This window comes from Pleurodeles waltl, chromosome 6, assembly GCF_031143425.1.
Source record: "Pleurodeles waltl isolate 20211129_DDA chromosome 6, aPleWal1.hap1.20221129, whole genome shotgun sequence".
Classification (NCBI taxonomy): Eukaryota; Metazoa; Chordata; class Amphibia; order Caudata; family Salamandridae; genus Pleurodeles; species Pleurodeles waltl.
Genome location: NC_090445.1, coordinates 1,186,036,575 through 1,186,056,599, shown reverse-complemented (window position 1 = coordinate 1,186,056,599; position 20,025 = coordinate 1,186,036,575).

The following is a 20,025-nucleotide window of genomic DNA, read 5'->3' as shown; positions in this document are numbered from 1 at the left end:
CCTTATCAGGTATCGACCTATCAGGAGGGGTCTCTGACATCACCTGCTGGCACTGGCCACTCAGAGCCCTCCAGAGTGCCCCCACACCTTTCAAAGGAAGATGGCTGAAGCCTGGGGCACACTGGAGGAGCTCTGGGCACCACCCCTGGGGTCACTCCCCTTTCCTTTGTCCAGTTTCGCACCAGAGCAGGGGACAAGGGGTCCCTGAACCGGTGCTGACTGGCTTATGCAAGGAGGGCACCATCTGTGCCCTTCAAAGTATTGACCTATATGTAGTGCACGTGTGTAATGGCGTCCCCGCACTCACAAACACCCGGGAAATGGCCCTGAACTATATGGGGACACCTTTACTAGTGCAAGGGTGCCCTCATACTTAGTAACTTTACACCTTACCTTCAGCAAGTGAGGATTAGACATATAGGTGACTTATAAGTTACTTAAGTGCAGTGAAAATGGCTGTGAAATAACATGTGCATTATTTCACGCAGGCTGCAGTGGCAGGCCTGTGCAAGGGTTTGTCTGAGCTCCCTATGGGTGGCAAAAGAAATGTTGCAGCCCATGTGGATCTCCTGAAACCCCAAGGCCCTGGGTACCAAGGAACCATATACTAGGGATTTATAAGGAGGATCCAGTGTGCCAATTGAAATTGGTAAATGAAGTCACTAGCCTATAGTGACAAATTTAAAACCAGAGAGAGCATAAGCACTGAGGTTCTGATTAGCAGAGCCTCAGTGACACAGTCAAGCACTATACAGACACACACATTAAGCCATAAACTATGAGCACTGGGGTCCTGACCAGCAGGATCCCAGTGAGACAGACAAAAACATACTGACATACAGGTAAAAATGGGGGTAACATGCCAAGGAAGAAGGTACTTTCCTACAGTGGCCCTTTGGGCAAAGGTCGCTCCCCATGCGGGTACATTACTGTTGGCCATTAAAAATATTAAAGGGGTGGTCATTGCCAACCACTGTGGGCATGGTTCTGCCCCCCACCTCATCTAAAGGGGGTAACAGTCTTTCAGCCCCACTGCAAACTAAAGCATCTCATCCCAATGGCAAGCAAGAGGACATTTGATTCTTTTGTGTTTTAATTTTACATTTGGGCCAAGAGAGCTTGGCTAACTCCCAAAATCGTCCCACTTGTAATGGTGAGCAGCTGCACTTTTTGGACTTTGGTACGCTGCCAACTAGAAAACCTACCAGACCTAGACACATCTGAAAACTAAACTTCTCTGTGAGTCCAGGGTGGTGTGCTTCACATGCACCCCACACCATTTTCTTACCCACAATGCCATGCAAGCCAACAACTTTGCTTAAAATCACACTTTTTCCCTTCAGTTTTGTGATGGAACCTTCTGGAATCTGCAGGAATCCACAAAATGCCTACCACCCAGCATTGTCACATATATACTGATAAAAATTCTGCCCCACTTGTCAGCCTAAAAATGTTTTTTTTTTCAAACTGCCCTTTTAGAACCGCTTTGGTTCCCCTTCAATTTCGACATGTTTTTGGTCTTTCCCTCTCACAGTCACTTGGCCCACCTACACAAGTGAGGTATCATTTGTATCTGGAGACAGAGGAGAATGCTGGGTGGTAGGAAATGTGTGCCAGTGTGGTGATCCCACACAGAAATGTGAGGAAAATGTGATTTTATTTTTAGCTGAATTTGAGGGCTGTAGGGGGTTCTGGGTAAGAAAACACTGGGGGCTCCAAGCAAGTCACACCCCCCTGGACTCCCTCGGGTGTCCAGTTTTCAGAAATGTCTGGGTTTGGTAGATTTCCCTAGATGGCTGCTGAGCCCAGGATCAAAAACGCAGATGCTCTCCTTGCAAAAACAGGTAGTTTCGTAATAGATAATTTGGATATGTCTATGTTGTGTTTTGGACCCTTTCCTGTTGCGGGCATTAGGCCTACCCATTCAAATGAGGTACCATTTTTTATCTGGATATGTAGGGGAATACTGGGTGGAAGGAAGTTTGTGGCTCCCCTCAGATACCAGAACTTTGCAGCACCGAAATGTGAGGAAAAAGTGTTTTTTTAGCCACATTTTGAGGTTTGCAAAGGGTTTTGGGTAACAGAACCAATTGAGAACCCCACAAGTCACCACATCCTAGATTGTCCTAGAGGTCTAGTTTTAAAAAATGCACTGTTTTGCTCAGTTTCCCTAGGTGCCGGCTGAGCTAGAGGCCAAACTCAACAACTAGGCACTTTGCAAAAAACACGTCAGTTTTCATTAGAAAAATGTGATGTGTCCACGTTGTGTGTTGGGGCATTTCTTGTTGCCGGCACTAGGCCTATCCACACAAGTGAGGTACCATTTTTATAGAGTGACCTGGGGAAATGCTGGGTGGAAGGAAGTTTGGGTCTCTCTTCAGATTTCAGAACTTTCCATCACCGAAATTTGGGGGAAAGTGTGTTTTTTGCCAAATTATGAGATTTGCAAAGCATTCTGGGTAACAGAGCCCCACAAGTCACCCCATCCTGGGTTCCCCTAGGTGCTTAGTTTTAAAAAATTTACAGGTTTAGTAGGTTTCCCTACGTGCCGGCTTAGCTACAGCCCAAAATCCACAGCTAGGCACTTTCCAAAAAACATGTCAGTTTTCAACGTAAAAATATGATGTGTCCATGTTGCGTTTTGGGGCATATTCTGCCACGGGCACTAGGCCTACCCACACAAGTGAGGTACCAATTTTATTGGGAGACTTTGGAAAATACAGAATAGAGGAACCAGTGTTATGGGCAATTGTCTTTCTCTACATTTTTCCTCCCAAATGTAAGACAGTGTGTAAGAAAGAAGTCATTTTGAGAAATGCCCTGTAATTCACAGGCTAGTATGGGGACCCCCGAATTTAGGGCCAGATGTACCAAACTTTTTTGCATGTCGCAAACAGCAAATTTCGCTGTTTGCGACGTGCAAAAAGCATATTGCGATGCCCAGTCCCCGTTTTGCGAGTCGGTTACCTGGTTACCGACTCGCAAAACGGGACTGCGAGTCTCAATTAGGAAGGGGTGTTCCCCTTCCTAATTGCGAGTCGCAGCGCAATGCTGTACTGCTTTGTGACCGCAAACGCGGTCGCAAAGCAATCGCAGTTACCCCCAGTGTCACACTGGTGGTAACTAATTCGCAAAAGGGAAGGGGTCCCCATGGGACCCCTTCCCTTTTGTGAAAGGCATGGAATTTTTTTTTTCAGAGCAGGCAGTGGTCCTATGGACCACTGTCTGCTCTGAAAAAATGAAACAAAAACGTTTCATTTTTTCGTTTTGTAATGCATCTTGTTTTCCTTTATGCAAACGGGCTGCATTACAAAAAAAAAACTGCTTTATTTAAAAGCAGTCACAGACATGGTGGTCTGCTGTCTCCAGCAGGCCACCATCCCTATGAGGGCTGCGAGTCTCAAGGGTGTCGCAAATTGCAACCCACCTCATTAATATTAATGAGATGGTCCTTTGCGACCCCCTTGCAAGTCGCAGATGGTGTCAGGGACACCATCCTGCATTCTGAATTGCGACTCGCAAATTGCGAGTCTCTCTGACTCGCAATTTGCGACTCGCAATTCAGAAACTACGTACATCTGGCCCTAAGTGATGTGCAATAACCACTGCCTCTAAACTCCTTATCTTGTGCCCATTTTTTAAAATAGAAAGGTTTCCTTGGTCCCTAATTTTCACTCTTTACATTTTACCAAATTAATTTCTCTATACCCGGTATACAATAAATACCCATTGCAATGTGCAGCTCATTTATTGGCTCTGGGTATCTTGTGTGCTTGATGAACCTACAAGCCCTATATATCCCTGCAACTAGAAGCGTCCAGCAGACGTAACAGTATATTGCTTTAAAAAATCTGCAATAGCTGGAAAATGTTATAGAAGAAAACATTGACAGAAATGGCTGTTTTTTTCAACTCAATTTAAATATTTTTTTATTTCAACTGTTACTTTCTATAGGAAAACCTTGAAGGATCTACACAAATGACCCCTTGCTGAATTTAGAATTTTGTCTACTTTTCAGAAATGTTTTCACGTCCATTTCTGTCACTAACTGGAAGGAGGCTGAAAGTAGAAAAAATAGTAAAAATGGGGTATGTCCCAGTAAAATGCCAAAACTGTATTGAAAATGTGGTTTTCTGGTTAACGTCCGCCTGTTCCTGAAAGCTGGGAAGATGGTGATATTAGCACCACAAACCCTTTGTTGTTACTATTTGCAGGTAAAAAACAATGTGCTTTTTTCTGTAGCACTTTTTCTAATTTAAAAAAAAACAAAAACTAATTTTAGATGGATTTTGGTTAATTTCTTGGTCTCCCCCAGGAGAACCCACAAACTCTGGGTACCTTTAGAATCCGTATGCGATGGGGAAAAAAGGACTCACGTTTGGCATGGATAGCGTAGTTGGACAAAACGTTATGAGGGCCTAAGCGTGAACTACCTCAAATATCCAAAAAAAGGCTTGGCACAGGAGGGGGAAAAGGCCTGGCAGCGAAGGTATCAACGTGGCTAATGCCATAAACATCCCGGAGAACTGCAAACAAGCACTTACGCAGTTTCTTCTAGGCGATGGCTTAACAGACAAGGGCAGGGAAGTCACATTTGTTGTGGAAGCTCATGAAGCATACCAAACAGAAAATTGTTATTCTTGAGTCACTTTTCCTGAAGTAAATCGCAATTCAAATACATTTCATTACTACACAATAGAGTACATACCACAGCGATACCGAGCTTATCAACACTTAGAAGTACCACTTTCTTATCAAGAACACGAAAACTGGTTCAATAGCAGCCTTCCACAAGTAATACAAACCGTGAGATTAGGTCCTTTAAGTAATGATGGACCAATGTGACAATATTTGCCATGTATACACCACATCCCGATGTGCAGGCTATGCATGTAGCTGACATACGCTCACTTTACAATGAGCTAATAGCGATGTATAGACGACTAATACAGTTAGTAATGTGAACTTTGAACACTGTCCCAGTGAGGGCTGCTCCAGCTGTTCATCAATCAGCCGTTACAGGAATTAGGACCTCATTACAACCCTGGCGGTCGGTGTTAAAGCAGCAGTAATACCACCAACAGGCCGGCGGTAACAAAAAATGGGATCACGACCATGACGGAAACCGACAACACAGACAGCCACTTTAACACACCAACTGCCACGGCGGTAGCAACAAACACCGCGGCGGTCACCACCAACAGACAGGCGGAAGACAATGTACCGCCCACACTATTACAACCCGCCAATCTGCCTGCTTTTCTGGGGCAGTACCAACTCCATCAAAAGCACGGCAGAAACATTCTTTGGAAGGGAAACCACTCACCTTCTGACAATCATTGAAGAACCAGGACACCATGGAGCCCGAGCTGCAGGTCTTGCTGATGCTGGTCTACCTCCTCATACATGAGGAATATCACAGGAGGCGGCGGCGACGACCAGGGTGAGTACTGCACCTAGCAAACAGGGGAGGGGAGAGGAAAAAGAGAGTGACACACACACACGCAACACGCAACACCACCACCCCCACCCACAACACCATACACATAAACACATGCCTCAACATTACATTTACACCCCGACATGTGTCAATGAAGGTTGCCATATGCCATGTGTGTATAAAGATATGTGTGGTGTCATTTCAGTAACACATGACCACAGTGGTGTGTTCATGGGATATGAAACCTCACATATCTATCTTCCTGCAAGGATACATGTTGTGACAAATGCCTTTGTAGTCATATCAGTGCCATCTATGTTTCCATATGTCGGAACACATGTGAAGGTCTTTTATTTCTGTCAATGATCTTGTGATACATATGCACTTACATTTATGGTAAGTTGCCGTTTGTTCAGACTCCAATACACATTATGGGCCAGGCACCTGAACCTTAACTTCAGAAGACCAAGGGGGTAATTCTGACCCCGGCGGTCTTAGACCGCCGGAGCCAGGGTTGGCGGGAGCACCGCCGACAGGCCGGCGGTGCCCCGCAGGGCATTCTGACCGCGGCGGTAAAGCCGCGGTCAGACCGGCAACACTGGCGGTCTCCCGCCAGTGTACCGCTGCCTTGTTGAATCCTCCAAGGCGGCGCAGCTAGCTGCGCCGCCGAGGGGATTCCGACCCCCCCCTACCGCCATCCAGTTCCCGGCGGTCCGCCCGCCGGGAACCGGATGGCGGTAGGGGGGGTCGCGGGGCCCCTGGGGGCCCCTGCAGTGCCCATGCCACAGGCATGGGCACTGCAGGGGCCCCCGTAAGAGGGCCCCTACAAGTATTTCACTGTCTGCTTGGCAGACATTGAAATACGCGACGGGTGCAAATGCACCCGTCGCACCTTCCCACTCCGCCGGCTCGATTACGAGCCGGCATCCTCGTGGGAAGGTCGTTTTCCCCTGGGCTGGCGGGCGGCCTTTTGGCGGCCGCCTGCCAGCCCAGGGGAAAACTTGAAATACCCGCCGCGGTCTTTTGACCGCGGCGCGGTATTTTGGAGGGCGGAATTCTGGCGGGCGGCCTCCGCCGCCCGCCAGAATCAGAATCACCCCCCAAATGTCCTATCCACCACATTGCGTGTTCTTCTGTGCCCTTCTTTCTATGCGCACTCTTCCACCGTTGTGGGGTTGGCAAATGGAGTCATGACCCATGGCTGTATGCTGTAACCTTGGTCGGCTGCAATGGAATGAGAGAAGATGTGTTTGTAAAGTTTGATAGTGGTTTGGTATATACCATGGCAGTTGTTAGGTTTAGGTGGAGTGGTGACTCAGACTTGCTTCTGGTATAGAGTATCTTCCTGTTTTGTGAAATGGTTTAATAGGTTTGTGTTGATGGACATGACAATCTTGGGTTGTGGCTCAGGGTTCTGGGATTGTAATGTTCTATCCAAACAGATGATTCTGCCCTTGCAAATGTGTGTTGTGTTGCCCATAATTGTGCTAGTGTCCTATTATTGGTGGATCCTTGCACCATAGTGGTGTCATATGTGTAGACACCATGGTAGCACTACAAAGCCTCTGGCCTCCTTGTTACCATGTGGCACTACGCATGCAGTGCAACACATAATGACCCTCTGTGGCAGGTAATGGGTGTGCCAGCCATCAAGTATACTAGGGTGTGAATCACACATTTGTAGTAGGATAATCAAATTCATGGTACAGTGGAATCTCCAAAATTCATATCCATGATTAATCACAGACACTTTCAACACATGCACAGTGTAGGCGTCGGGAGGGGGCACACCATTCTTTTACATGGGTCCCAAAGCACGGTGCATGAAAGGTCAGGTATGTCCACTATACTCCTACAGAGTCCTACAAGAGCATCCATGATCTTAATAGTATTGCACAAAGTCATTGCCATGGTGGACTGTTTCTTGTATATGGCACACACATGGTGGCATTAGGCGGCGCTAAGAGGCACATGTGAGGTGGCCCTGGACTAGGTACTGCACAACTTCTTGTCATTCTGCCCCATGGTCTTTAATGACAGGTAATGTTGTATTCCCATGTGTGAGTCATAATGCAGCAGACAGGTGAATGTGCACACTACAGATATGTCAGGTATGTGAAGGTGATATTTAGTTAGTCATGCCAACACTTGGGTGGCATTTGACATAGGTACCACCAGATGCGTGTACGCCATGACTGATGTGGGGCTATGGCCATGTGTGGCTTTGTTTACACTGACATGACCTATGCAATTCACATTGCTGAGCTAAACATTGTTAGGTGTAATGTGTGTGGGATCTGTATTTAGTTGTCAACAAGTGGATACTTGTTGTGGTTTGTGCCCATCTTCTGTATTCAGAGGGGACATAGCTCCAACTGTCCTCATGTGGTGTGCCAGTCAGGTTGTGGCTGTATTATGTACACATGGGTGTATATGTGTATAAAGTGCAATGGATGTGGTATAGTGTGATATATGTGTTGTTGTCTGTACATCTGTCTTCCCCTGTCCTTGTGTGTTTAGTGTGGTGTATGTATTGTTTTGCCTACAAGCTTGGTGTGTTGTCTGTGTAATGATTGGTATGGTGGCTTACCTATGAATAGGCCATTGCCATATTGGCCATCCTGGAACCACTCATTGATGGTGGAATGTCGGAATATGTAGGCATCATGTATGCTGATATTGTATTTTGCAAGGATGCTTGTGAAGAGCCAACTGTGGTCCACAATGACCTGAACATTTATGGAATGGGTGTACTTGCAGTTCCTTTAATAGAGTTAGGTTGCTGCAGGTGGCACCATTTGGACACGGGTGCAGTCTGTTGTACCCAGCACATGCGGGAACCCAGCAATTATATAGAAACCTTGCTTTGTCTCCTGCTGCAGTTGATGAGTGTTTGGGAAGCAGATGTGGTGGGGTGTGAGGTGTATGATTGCGTCCAGAACCTTTGGAAGGAAGACCGAGAAGGATAGCTGGGAGATACCAGACACTTGTACGTCTGTTGTCTGAAAAGATCCAGACGCCAGCAATTGGAGGACAGCGAGGAGTTTGGTCATGGGTGGTATTTTTGTTGGAGTTGCCACCCTTGCAGTGATGTCTGGCGCAATATGGTGCAGCAGGCGTACAATTGACTCCCCGTCCAGACTGTAAGTCCTGATGACATCTTGTTCCCTGCGCCCAAGGATGGTTGTATGCTGTTGAAAGATCCTCTCCCGCCTTTTGCGCTGCCTTTGTGGCTGCTGCGGTGGTGGTGGAGGGAACTGTTGTTGTCGCTGACATCTGCAGCGTGTGCCACGCTTGAGTTGTAACCCTTCCATGTTGTCCTGAAGGTTGCAAATGCTCCTTTTGTGTGTTTTCCTTAAGTGGTGGTGTATGGGCCTCTTGTTAATGCCAGGTCTGACCAGGGGTTAAAATGTGATGAAAATCAGGTTTTATGTAATTTTTTGGGTCGGCTTCCTTAGTGTGTGTCGTTTTTACATCGGAGGTAAATATGGTGCTGGAGGGCTAGAGTCATTTTTTAGAAGGAAACACCTACCTTGCATGTCATTGTCACCATACAACGCAAGGTGTGTTGACCCTCCCAAAAAATGATAAATGATGCTAACTCAGATAGACGGGTCTAGCATCCAAATACAAATATGGAGTTAAGTTAGCGCTGTTTTGCATCAAACAAATGATGCAAAGGTGGTGAAACTTTCATACATGTGGACCCCTGACCTGATTTTAGGTCGGGTTTCACTCTTCATGACACGCAGCTCCTCCTGACTCCCTCTGAGCCCCCAACACCGTCCTCACTGCTGCTGCGAGTTCGAGGCCCTCCACCATCTGCAGGCACCCTCCTGCGCCTCATCCCCGGTGTCTAGTGGTTGCCTTAAGTATTGTGTGTCCGTCCTGTTATTGTATTTCCTTTTGTGTCTTTTTTCCTTGTGCCTTTTGCTTCTGCCTTCTTTCCTTGTGTTTTTTGCCTTTTTACTGCTTTTTGCCTCTTTTCCCTTGCCTTCGCTTATTTGCAGCTTCCAGCCGCTCTCTCCTTTCCCGCTGCTGCGTCCCCGCCTCCCTTGCACTCCCATTTGCCCACCGCTCCCGCCTCCCGCATCCCAGCTGCTCCTTCTTCCCACCTCCCCTTCTTAATGGTGGCCACTGCGCGTCCGCGCCACTGGCACACCAGAGGCACGTCAGAGGCAAGCCCGTCTAGGCCTGTCCCTGCCTGGACCGCACCTGGACCGCGCCCAGCATCAGACCCCCTGGCCCACGAGCTCCCCACGCCGCCAGACATCACTACAACGCCAAAGAACTCCACGGCCTCAACCCTGGTCACTCCACCGCCTGCGTCCAAGCCACCCCGAGGCACACCCATGGACCCTTCCTCACCGAAACCTGGATGAACACCTCCTCAGAACCCGACATCGCCATAGCTATCCCTGAAGGATATAAGATTACCCCCAGAGACCGCACCAACAAACCGGGAAGAGGAATCGCCATAGTCCACAGGAGCACCATCAGGATCTCAACCAACATCAATGACACCATCGATGCCACCGAACACTTAAACTTCCAGATTCACGTCAACGCCAACACCACTATCAGAGGAACCCTTGTCTACAAACCCCCAGGCCCCCGACCACAGTTCTGCGAGGCCATCGCTGACAGAATTAGCGCCCATGCCCTTGCCTCTATGGACTGCATGCTCCTCAGCGACCTGAATTTTCACCTAGAGAACGCCAACGACAGCAACTCTTCAGCCCTGATCGCCAACCTCGTCAACCTCGGTCTCAAACAACTCGTCACAACGCCCACCCACACAGCCGTCCACACTCTCGACCCCATCTTCTCCGCCAGCAGCCACATCACCTTCACCCATACCACCGAACTCCACTGGACCGACCACCGATGTGTCCATTTCACCTTCCAGAAACCCACCGCCCACCACCACCCGCAACAGATCTCCTGCTGAAGCTGGAACAAGATCTCAGAAGACCAGCTGATTTCCACCCTCACCCATGCCCCACCACCAAGCACCAGTGACCCCAACACAGCCGCCCTCAACCTCAAGCAGTGGTTAGACAACTGCGCCAACACCCTCTCCCCACTTAGGAAACTACCCAACAACCGCACCAGCTCGAAAGCACTTTGGTTCACCACCGACCTTCAGGCCTCCAAGTAGGAGTGCTGGAAAATTGAGAAGATATGGCGCCACGATCAAACAGTGAGCAACCACGCCGCCCTCAAGACAGCCATCCGCAAGCATCACCAGCTCATCCAGACTACTGCTCCATCGACCCCCCCTCGCAAGACCTCTGCGACTCCCTCACCACCTTATTTCACCGCAAGATCATGGACATCCACGGCATCTTCGCCTCCCCGATCCCCACAACCACCGTGTCCACCACTAACCGCCATGCACCCACCCTCACCAACCTCCTGAGTGCCATGACCCAAACCAATGACGAGGACACCACCAAGACCATGAGCACCATCCACTCTGGATCACCCGCTGACCCTTGCCCTCACTAAGTCTTCAACAAAGCCAGCCAAATCATCGCCCCCAACTCCGTGCTATCATCAACAGCTCGTCGAGACTGCCACCTTCCCGGAGAGCTGATAATACGCCGAAGTCAACGCCCTGCTCAAAAAACTCAAGGCAGACCTCGCAGACCTCAAGAACTACTGGCCCATCTCCCTCCTTTCCTTCCCAGTGAAGGTCATTGAGAAGATAGTCAACAGCCAACTATCCCACTTCCTGGAGGACAACAGCATGCTAGACATCTTCCAATCCGGCTTCCCCAAGAACCACAGCACCGAGACTGCTCTCATCGCCGCAACCGACGACATCAGGATCATACTCGACAAAGGTAAAACCGTGGCCCTCATCCTCCTTGACCTCTCGGCAGCCTTCAATACCATCTGTCACCACACCCTCTGCGCATGCCTCCACGACGCCTGGATCCGCCGCAAGGCCCTGGATTGGATCACATCCTTCCTCTCCGGTAGAACTCAGAGAGTCTGCCTCCCTCCGTTCCTGTCAAAAGCCACCAAGACAAACTGCGGAGTCCCTCAAGCATCTTCTCTCAGCCCAACCCTTTTTAACGTCTACATGGCGCCACTCGACAACATCGTCCGAACTCATGGCCTCAACATCGTCTCCTATGCGGACGACACACAACTGATCCTCTCACTCACTAAGGACCCCGCCACCGCTAAGATCAATCTCCACATCGAACTGCATGCCATCGCCAACTGGATGGAGATAAGCCACCTCAAACTGAACTCAGATAAGACTGAGATCCTCATCCTCGACTCCAACCGCTCAGCATGGGACGACTCCTGGTGGCAAGCCACCCTTAAAACTGCACCAACTCCCACCACCCACGCAGGCAACCTCGGTTTCATACTAAAATCATCGCTCATCATGACCCAGCAAGTCAACGCCGTCTCATCCTCATGTTTCAGCACTCTCTGCATGCTTTGCAAGACCTTCAGATGGATCCCCATTGAAACCAGAAGAACGGTCACCCACGCCCTCGTCAGCAGCAGACTGGACTACGACAATGCCCTCCACGCGGGAACAACGGCCAAGCTCCAGAGGAAACTTCAGCGTATTCAGAATGCCTCCACACGCCTCATCCTCAACATCCCATGCCACAAACACATCTCAGCCCACCTCAGAGACCTACACTGGCTCCCCGTCAACAAGAGGATCACCTTCAAACTGGTCATCCACGCTCACAAGGCTCTCCATGACGCAGGACCTGTCTACCTCAATGAACGTCTCAGCTTCCACGTACCCACACACCAGCTCCACTCTGCAAACCTCACCCTTGCCACGTCCCTCGCATCCATTGTACCACATATGGCAGCAGATCCTTCTCCCACCTCACCGCCAAAACCTGGAACTCCCTCCCCGTCAACCTATGTCTGATCCAGGACCTCCTGACCTTCAGAAAACGACTTAAGACCTGGCTATTCGAGCAGTAGCAACCCCCCCAGCACCTTGAGACCCTAACGGGTGAGTAGCATGCTTAACAAGTGATTGATTGATTGATTGACCATAGTATTAAGCTTCAGAGCCAGCTCTCTTCTTGGTGTCTCAAACAGTTTCAAAACCAATCAACACAGACAGTTGACCCCCTGTATAAGGATGTGTTTGACTATGATGTTCTGTGTGGGAAATTTTGAGCCATTTTAGAGGAAAAATTGGCACTGTTTAAGGAACAACTCGTATGTATTTAAAATTGTACGCCAGACACCCTTGGGAAGATATCTGTACTTGAGAGCACCTTGAACGTGTCATTACCCACTCCTCACACTGATACCAGCACTGGGGAAGACATTGTAAGTCTAACTGTTGAACGTGAGAGAGTAAGTCTCTGTAGGTCCCCAAATGCCACCCAAAACAATTATTAGATCAGCCCCACACTGATTTGTTGGATCAGAGGTGAATCCCTTTAGGCCGTGCCAGAGATACAGGCAGATCTCTGGAATATTGAGGGCTAGTGCTGCAGAACAATTGTATTCTGGAATTCGATCTAACCTAAATAAAGATCAATTGGATCTGACCCCAGCATCCTGTCCCTATGTCGCAGTGTTGGCAGGAGTCCCCCGCTTAAGGAATCACAAACAGAATCATGGGTGGAGCAACGTAATAAAAGGGGTGATTGGCTCATTAAGCACAAAAAAATTAATCCAATTAATATAAAGAAGGTAATAATGGCGCAAAGAGTAGGGGTATTCCCTCGAAGAAAGATATAGGCGGGGATTGTATTGTGTTCAATTTTCACACACCACTCTGTGCAAGGAATTTGTTGAGATCTTAGGAACTTACTGGCTGCAATGATTCCAACATAGGTTTGCTTCCAATATGATACTTTTACAAACCCAAAGCAATGGGAGTCTCATGGAGCTCCCACATTTCTTATACCAACAATACCAACTCTACAGGCTGCAGCAATGTAAAAAATCTCTCTCAAACACAGCATGTACAACACAGGCAGCAGCAGGGCAAGCATCCGCTCAAACACGGCATGTACAACACAGGCAACAGCGGTGCTGGATTCCCTCACAAAAACCTGGTACAGTACAGACAGATGTAATGCAAGTTTCCCACACAAGAGGCAGCGGTGGTTCCTCTTCCTCTACACAGGATAGATACAATACTACCAGCAGGCGTACATGCTTAGGACAAGCAGGATAGGTAGGGCACAAACTGCTGTGGCATACGCTTTCCTTGCAATTGTGGCAGATGAAGCAGAGAGAGCAGTGATGAAAGCTTTCCACACAAACAAAAGGGGTTCAGCAGAGGCATTAATAATGCAAAAAATAAACTGATGTCTGACAGGTACAGAACAGACGGGAGCAGTGCAGTGCTTCCTGACTAACGGGGGTTGTACAGCACATTCAGCAGCAATGAAAACTTTACTCAACATAAAAGGTCCCACAGGTCCTGCAACAGTGAACCCTAAGCCCCATTGGTAAAGGACCGGTAAACCACAGCAATACTGTAAGATTTCCCACAACCAGAACGTACAGCATATAAATCAGCAGTGCAAACTACCCGCACAAACACAACTGATGTCAGCAATGCAACGGTTCATCACATTCAAGGCAAGTATAATATTTAAGGAGGAAGCTTTATAAACTGACAGGGATACCTATTTACTATCACTATCAACATCAATGCCATACCTGTAGCCCTACTCTTTGTCAACAACTTTATTAGACTCCCTCTGTCCCTCAGCACCATTCTCCCACATTCACTACAAGGCCCTTTAATAAGTGGTCTCTGCACAGCAGATGGAAACGAAAAGAATGACACTCTGGGGGTCATTTTGACCTCGGCGGTAAAAGGCCCTTACCACCGGTCAGAAGTCCGCCATTCTACCGCCGCGGCCGCGGTAGACCGCCACAGTCATTCTGACCACCAACTGTGAAACCGCCAAAAATCCGACATCCAAGGAAGGCCGCCACATCAGCGGTCCGCGGAAAACTGGAGATGACCAAACCTCCACCGTCACGCCAACACAAACACGCCCATGCCATTCTGACCCACGAATCCACGCGGCGGTCTTTCAACCGCGGTATTCCATTGGCGGTACACACCGCCGCAGTCAAAATACACACACAGCTCCAAAACACTGCCACATTGGACATTTTGAAATACGCACACCTGAGACACATACAAACAACGCTCCCACACATCCAATCAACTATAAAACACACACCCACATCACCCACAAACCCCCACTAGTTGGAAATCGGAGCGAAGGCGAGAGCGAGAGAGATAGAGATAGCGAGCACAGCAATAGAAAACCCCAACACACACAGGAACACAACTTCATCACCCACACCACATCTACGCACACATCACCACATATCACCACGCACATCACCACAAACACCACCCCACACCTCATCCACACCACCCCATGGCACCCCAAAGACACCCAAGGTTTTCGGACCAAGAACTCCGGGTCATGGTGGAGGAAATCATGAGGGTTGAGCCCCAGCTCTTCGGCACACAGGTGCAGCACACCACCATAGCAAGGAAGGCTGAGCTATGGCAAAGGATCGTAGACAGGGTCAACGCTGTGGGACAGCATCCCAGAAATCGGGAAGATATCAGAAAGCGATGGAACGACCTACGGGGGAAGGTGCGCTCGATGATCTCCAGGCACAACATCGCTGTGCAGAAGACTGGCGGCGGACCCCCACCCACCCCACCCCAATTCACAGCATGGGAGCAAGAGGTGGTAAACATCCTGCATCCTGATGGCCTCGCTGGAGTACACGGAGGAATGGACTCTGGTAAGTCGAATCTCAACTACTTCACCCCCCCAACCACCAGCATGCCAACACCCCCCTCCCTCACCCCCAATATCACCCCCCAGCACATAACCTCCCTGCCAATGTCTCACCAGCACAACCCACCCTGAACAACACCAACCCCTGAATGCCAACACAAACCATAGACAGCCACCACCAAAGCATGACCATTGCACATACCCATACACCCCCCCCAAACCCTCACAACACCTCTCACAAGGGAATGCCAGCACTGGGGGACAAGGGCACTCAAAATGCACGCCATGGCACACACAGAAACAATAACCATACTCCTTCACCCCTGCAGGGCCCGAACGCCAACACACCGCCACGGAGGGTCCAGAGATGTCCATCCCACCCCCAGAACAGGCCCCCAGCGAGGACAGCAGCTCTGTCGACCTAGAACCTGACGACCAGCTTGGACCATCGGGGACCTCTGGACAGTCGGTTCCCCACACACAGACCCAGGCCACAGCAGACCCAAACCCCTCTGGGAACACCAGCACAGCTCCCACCCAGTGGGCCCATGCCTCTGTCTCGCGGACGCGTCAATCAGCGGTGTGTCCGCCACTACAGGGCACCCAGGCTGACCCAACACCCCAACAACAACAGGGACCTGGGGGCAGTGGTAGTGGGCACACCGTCCAGGGGACAGAGGCCCAGGGAAACAGGGCAACTGGGAGGGCTGCTGTGCGACGGGGGGGGAGGACAGGCCCAGGGAACCGACTCTCCAAGAGGCCCTCACCACCATCATGGGAGCATACCATCACTCCCAGGAGACGATGGCGACGGTACTGGCCAGGTTCACCGAGATCCAGGCACAGCAGGAGGAACGGTACATGGGGTTCAGCAATGAACTCCGGGACATCGCTACCGCAATGGGGACCATAGTCCAGGCCCTCAACCGGATAGAAACCACATTGCGGGACCATGTGGCACCGCAAAAGGGCCCCTGTCACTAGCCAGGAACAGCCTACCACCTCCGCCGGCGCTAGTGGTCAGGAGGCCCCCACAGAACGACGGGCCACCAGAACCCCACCTCCTGCTGAAGAACAACCACCCCGCAAGAGGAACCTGAGATCTCAAAGGAAGACAGAGTAGGATGCCAAGACCCCCGCCAGCCTAATTTCCCCCCGGATGTCATTCCACTGTCCCACAGTGTCACCCTGTCCAACCTTGAACTGCCCCTGCTCCATCCTTCCACAGCCATATGAACAATGTACCTGTGCGACCGAGAACTGAACTCTGCCATGGACATCCTCCACCCTCACCCTTCACCGTTTTAATATCATGTACCAAAATATAGCACTAAAAATAAATCACTCATTGCACATAAATCATTCTGGAGTCAGCCTGTATTAATTAAAAATGTATAACACATTACTTATCAATAATGTTCAGTTATTTATGTGTGGACAACATACCGATGTCAATAAGCATTAGTCCATGGGCTAACCAAGCAGAAGTCACGCAGTGGGTCATACAGCACTGAAAAGGGAAGGGAAAAGTAAACTTCAGTTTAAAAGAACTGGGGGGAAATACACAAAGTAAAGATGCAGGGGGCATTCAGTAAATGTTAAATGGCGTGGGTGATTCCTACCTGTGTGCTACTGAAAATACTGTTGGATAACTCTGTCCCTGTTGTCTGGGTCGTCCTCTTTGTCTTCCTCCTCTTCACTCTCCGCAGGCTCCACAGCTGCTTCAACCCCACCATCTGGACCATCCTCCTGCAGGAAGGGCACCTGACGTCGCAATGCCAGATTGTGAAGCATACAGCAGGCCACGATGATCTGGCACACCTTCTTTGGTGAGTACATCAGGGATCCCCCTGTCATATGTAGGCATCTAAACCTGGCCTTCAGGAGGCCAAAGGTTCTTTCAATGACCCTCCTAGTTCGTCCATGGGCCTCATTGTACCGTTCCTCTGCCCTGGTCCGGGGATTCCTCACTGGGGTCAATAACCAAGGCAGGTTGGGGTAACCAGAGTCACCAATTAGCCACACACGTTGTCTCTGTAGCTGTTCCATCACATAAGGGATGCTGCTATTTCGCATCACATACGCGTCATGCACTGACCCAGGGAACATGGCATTCACATGGGAGATGTACTGGTCAGCCAAACAGACCACCTGAACGTTCATAGAATGGTAACTTTTCCTGTTTCTGCACACCTGCTCATCGTCTTTTGGGGGTACTAAAGCCACATGGGTCCCATCAATGGCACCAATTATGTTGGGTATATGTCCAAGGGCATAAAAATCACCCTTCACAGTGGCCAAATCTACCTCCTCAGGGAATACAATGTAGCGCTGCATGTGTTTCGTCAGGGCAGACAACACTCTAGACAAGATTTTTTAAAACATAGGCTGAGACATTCCAGATGACATGGCCACTGTTGTCTGGAATGAGCCACTTGCCAGAAAATGGAGGACTGACAGAACCTGCACCAGAGGGTGAATTCCTGTGGGTTGGCGGATGGGGGACATCAGGGCTGGCTCCAGCTGGGCACACAGTTCATGTATAGTGGCTCGGTCAAGTCGGTATCGTAGTATGATGTGGCGTTCTTCCATTGTCGACAGGTCCACCAGCGGTCGTACACGCGAGGATTCATCCTTCTCCTCGCAAGTCCCAGCGGACGGTGCCTAGGAAGGACAACATGGAGCACAGAGTCAAGCAAGTCACAGGTACGTTCACCAATGCATGCATAGCACACGATTATCTATGTCTTGAAAGGCGTGTATGTGTGGCAATGCAAGGCCTAGGCCTGTGTGTCGCAGTACAAATAATGCCATGTGGGCCCTTGAAATGGCGGCTGCCTGACCTGTGAAGTGTCAATGGGATGTGAGGTCAATGCGCTGGCGTGGCACACCGTGGCGGTAGGCGGTCGAAGACCGCTATACGAAGCCGCATTGGCTAACATTGAAGCCTATGGGTTTCAGGAGCCAATAATGAGGTGCGCCGGCGGTCGCGGTACGCACCGCTGTGGTACGCACCGCCGCGGGCGTGACCGCCATTTTCTATCTGCTTAATCACTTGAGACCTGATCTTCCACAGGAGAGGACCTATACTGCAAGTGCTGCTGTGACCTCGGTCTGGAAGTGACAATGGCTGCTGCGACTGGGGAAAGGGCCCCCGCCTTCAGTTCCGAAGAGTTGGAGAAGCTCGTGGACGGGGTCCTCCCCCAGTATGCGTTACTCTACGGTCCTCCAGACCAACAGGTAAGTACACTGGGTGCACATTGAATGGGCTATGCCTGTGTGGAGTGGGGTGGATGCTAAGTTGTTGGGATGGGGGGCGAATGAGGAGTGCAACGCACGACAGATGAGAGCATGTGCCATATGGCAAGGTTGGGGAGGGGGGCCAATCGCATCTAACATGCAATAATATGATGATTTCTCCTTCCCACCCTGTACATGTCAAATAGGTCAGCGCCCATCAGAAAGTGGACATATGGCGTGCCATCGCCAAGGAAGTCCGGGCCCTGGGGGTCCACGTCAGACGGGGCAGCCACTGCCGCAAGAGGTGGGAGGACATCCGCCGCGGGACCAGGAAGACCGCCGAGTCACTGCTGGGGATGGCCTCCCAACCTAGGAGGGGTGCCAGTCGTACCCTGACCCCCCTGATGTCCCGGATCCTGGCGGTGGCCTACCCTGATTTGGATGGGCGCTTGAGGACATCACAGCAGACACAAGGGGGTGAGTACCAGCACATTCTGCTATCTCTCTGCGCAGTGGAGGCGTCTGGGTGGGGGAGGAGGGTTGGGGGTGACATTAGGCCAGGGCGCTTTCTGTAGTGTAGTCCTCTCCTTTAGGCATGGCCCTGTGCTCCCGGCCCCCACCTCTGTAGGGTGACAAGTACAGCTATCGATGGTCCAGCATCACACATGTGCGCCTTTCTCGTCTCTAGACCTGTAGTCCAAGTGAGAAGTACTGAGTAGTGTACCCCGAATGCGCGGCTTAGTGCATGAGGCTCCTGTGTCTGTCCTCTCCGCCAACGGTGTTGACTTTGCATGCACTCAACCTGGTCTTCGTTTTTCTCCCCCCACCCTTCTTCTTCGTCTTCTTGTGCATCTGTGCATTAGCATCATCAGGCGGAGGAGAATTGGCATCGGAGCACGAGGGAGCTGCAAGTCACAAGGCCCCGGTGGGACCAGGAACAGACACCGAGGGCACCAGTGATCCAGAGGGCGAGGGGAGCACCACAACGGGGACCGGTGGTGACACCAGCGACAGCGACACGTCCTCGGATGGGAGCTCCCTAGTGGTGGCGGCAACATCCGGGCCCCCCGCCTCTACAGGTACAGCCGCCACCCAGCGCACCAGCCCCGCCCTCCCAGCAGCCCCTCAGCCTACGCTCTGTGCCCGCTCGCCCAGGAAGGCGGGCGTCTCCTTCGCCCCAGGCACCTCAGCCCCTGCCCCTGTTACCCCTGCTGCCCTCAGTGAGGAGGTCATTGATCTCCTCAGGACACTCATTGTTGGGCAGACTACCCTTTTGAATGCCATCCAGGGGGTAGAAAGGGAGGTGCATCGGAGCAATGCCTACCTGGAGGGCATTCATTCGGGTCAGGCTGCCCATCAACGATCGTTCAATGCTCTGGCCTCAGCACTGACGGCAGCCATTGTCCCTGTTTCCAGCCTCCCTCTTCTGACTGCCTCCAGCCTGTCTCTGTCTCCTGTTCCTCAGCCTATCCCATCCACACCATCAGACCAGCCTGCACACACCTCAACACCCAAGGGCAGCTCATCCAGACACAAGCACCACAGAACCCA